This window comes from Protopterus annectens, chromosome 4.part0 (genome assembly GCF_019279795.1).
Source record: "Protopterus annectens isolate FY-2018-M chromosome 4.part0, PAN1.0, whole genome shotgun sequence".
In the NCBI taxonomy this organism is placed as follows: domain Eukaryota; kingdom Metazoa; phylum Chordata; order Ceratodontiformes; family Protopteridae; genus Protopterus; species Protopterus annectens.
In genome coordinates, this window is record NC_056733.1 from 669,347,550 (window position 1) to 669,351,396 (window position 3,847).

The window sequence follows — 3,847 nt, forward strand, 5'->3', positions numbered from 1 at the left end:
TGGCTCAAGGGGATATGGTTTTCTTTAGGTGGAGCATGTCCATCAATTCTGGGTTGGACATGGCCTTGTATGTCAGGCAGAGATCACCTCCGAGTAGGCAGTATGCAACCGAGTACAGCTGGAGTTTCTTCAGACAAGCGGCATAGGGCATCTGCTTAAGGCCAATGATCCTCTTGGTGAGGTACTTCTTTGGTCTTTCCAGTTGTTGCAGGTGTCTTGTAAGGTACATCCCAAATGGGGCATTGTATTCTATGATGGGTCTGAAGAGTGTTGCATAGAGGGGCCCAATGACCTCTTTCGATATGGATGCAAACCCTTTTGTGATTAGGTGGGCCACATAGAAGAATTTTCTAACCACTCTGGCAATGTGATTATCAAAGGAGAGGTTACTATCTACTTGGGTCCCCAGATCCCTTATTACATCTTCCGTATATAGGGGGCTACCATCTATGTGGTAGTTTGTGGGTACTTTGTTTTTTTCCAAAGGGGATGACTATGCACTTTTTGGCATTTAGCTTGAGGCCATGGTTTTGACCATGTGATAGCACTACATAGTCGTCAGGGGGTTGATACCCTGTACTGGTAGGTGTGTGACACAAACATGCTTATGTTTTACTCTCCCACCCCCTCCCTGACTTTTCTTTGCCTCTGTCTGCCTCTTTCACTTCCTCTCTGGTGGATGTGGAGACTTACACCTGCTTTGCTTAGGCAGCAGCATGTGTATTTTAAGTGTTGCTTGTGATCAGCTGATGGCCTCTGCACGAATTGCAGCCCTCCTCTAACTGATTGCATGTGAAACAGCTGTGGTAACATTCCCATAGCCAATTGCAAGGAAACACACTTCAATATCTAGGAACATCATGTTGGTGTTGGGCCTTTACATTCGCTGTGAACAGGAACTCGATCCATTGTTTGGCAAACAGCATCTCAGATGGATTTGGGATCTACCTCTAATGACATACACTGTGGAAACAGGGCAACACACAGGAGGGGGATGTGCCTAACCTGACTACAGACTGTAAGTGCTGCTATACGGCATTTGGAGTAATGTTGGGTTAACAGGGTGTGTGTGGATATGGCTGTCCTACATGTTTTAATAGTTGTCATGTCAGTCCTATGTTTATGAGGAAACCCCCATCTGTAAGATCATCTGCAGACTGTGCAGTGTGTGGTGCCTTCTGTTTCATGTATTACCCACAGAGCACCTAGCTGTGAACTGCAGAAGGTAGTGTGAGGATTGCAGTCTGTAGATGGTGACAGCCTTGAGAGTTACTGACTTCATATCCCTCATAGGACATATGTTGCAACAAACCCTGTTACAACAGTAAATGTATGAGGGTATCACAGCAACATGTTAATAATGGCCCTGTATATGTGCTTCCAGCCACAACTCTGTCAACCTTTGTATATATGTCATGCAGTAAGAGGTGCATATGTGCTGTACACCATAATTAGTGTCATCATATCTCATAACAAGACAGTGAGATATCAGACTGCTACACATGTTATGTGTAGTAGGGGTTACATTTTATGACATAACCTGGACATTCTGTGGTTGTGTACAGTACTGAGTCTGTGTACTCATGGTGATTGTCCACACTGTGTGTATTGTTAATATATACTTTGGCCTGTGTACAGACTGTGGTAGATGTCATTGTTCTTGGTCCTGTTCTATCTGATGTTACATGCTGCTCCACTGTATGTTACCCTATCGGCTTACATGTTTGTAGGGCCACACGCACACATGTCCCATACCACAGACAGGCTTTAGACCACACTGTGTAGTGGCCCAGTATATGTAGGGTTAGTGTGTAAGTGGCACATATGAGGATGGTGTTGAACAGACAGTCCATATACTGTAATATTACGCTAGCTTACCATATGTGACTGTGGCTGTGTTCATATTGGTTGCGGTTATGTACTTTCACACAGGTGTATTATACTCTGTGCTATGACATGCCTGTAGAGCCTGCTATACATGCTGATACATGTGCATTCCTCCATAGGAAATGTAGGCCAGTGTTGAGCCAGTCTGCTTGTAGCCTGCACAGTGCATTGTTACATGCCTAGCAGCTTAGTGTACTTACCCAGTGAGATGTCATGTCCAGATACTTGCCAGATGTACTTCTGCTGGGCCACAATAACAGTCATGTATGTCAGACAGAGCAGTGGGATGCTGTACAGATGTATGTCAATATCTATTGGCTAGTATGTGGCCATGGCACCTCTGTACCAGTGGTTATCATGTGTCAGAACAGACAGGTGTGTGAATGCATAACCTATGGGGGCAAATGTATACCAGTAGTTATGTGTTATACCCATCTACATGGCTGTTAACATCTACATTGTCAGGCCTGGTTCACACTTGCACTAAGGGGTTCTATGTGTACCTCTGGACTGTCCAGAGTGTGTCAGACTGTCCACATATATTGGCCAATATCTCTGCTGGAGTCCACAGGAGCATTATGTGCTAGCAGTGGTACTGTCCTATGATGTCCTTAGGATGACTGTCAGTAGCCAATGGCACACATGATAAAAGCAGATGTGACCTCCCAGACACACCATGTCTATGCTGCCTTAACTAACTGTGTACTGCTGTAGTGTGATAAAATAGTTAAGTAGGAGTTCTAATCCCAGAAATGGCAAGTGTGTGTGTGTGTGTGTGTGTGTGTGTGTGTGTGTGTGTGTGTGCGTGTAGAGAGCAATGCATTTTAGGCTAGTCACACTCACTACACTTCAAATGCCCTATTTTGTCAATCCTGCTGATGTCATTCACTGTGAAATACATCTTTGGGGAAGGAGTACTCCAGTTATCCCCGTGGTGCGTCCTATAACTGATTCATGCTGTAGTGTGATATAGAACTCTGGTATTGGGTTCTATCCCCACACACGGCAGTAGTGGATGTTCTGTGTGTGTTTTGATGTCTGTGTAGGGAGCAATGATTTTAGGCTAGTCAATCTCACTACACTTCAAATGCCCTATTTTGACAATCCTGCTGTCATTCACTGTAAAATACACCTTTGGGGAAGGAGTACTCTAGTAATCTCCATGGGGGGGGGGGGGCTACAACTGCGTAGTGCTGTAGTGAAATAAACTAGCTAGGTAGGAGTTCTAAATCCCACACATGACAGGTGTGTGTGTGTGTGTGTGTGTGTCTGTGTTTGTAATTTGTATCCTGTGTGGAGGTGGTTGTGAGCGTGTAACAACTGGACTCAATGGGGAGCGGGTTTTGCATATTTCTTATATGGTGGCCCTAGTATATATCACAATGTCCAACATACAGAGATAACAGATGTGAAATAGTCGAGAGGCTGGGGTGCATATCCATACCCCTACATGTGACATCAAGGCCAGGTGAACAAAGTGAGTGACCCTAGTATTACCCAGATAACACTCTCAACCCATGGTTCATATACACACACACACACACACACACACACACACACACACACACACACACACACACACACACACGCACACGCACACACACACACATACACACACTTGCCTAGGCAACAGCTGCTATGTTGGTAGTACCCTGCATATTGCCCACTGATAGTAACCATGGTGTGACTGCAGTGCACTACAGTGGGCATGGCACCCTGACCATCAGTCCAATAGGCACGTACATGCCGACAGTGCACCTTCCCCATGTTCCCAACTAGACATCAGCAACACCTGTGGTGCCTTCAAATGTGACCCACAAAGGTCATACCATGCCTGAAAACATGCCCTGTATAGACAGATGCCACTGACACCAGGGAATCTATGCTATCAAAGTAGGTGCTGGGTCAACCTGCCATCCATTAACAGTTCCTGCCACATGAGGCCAGGACTGGCACATCT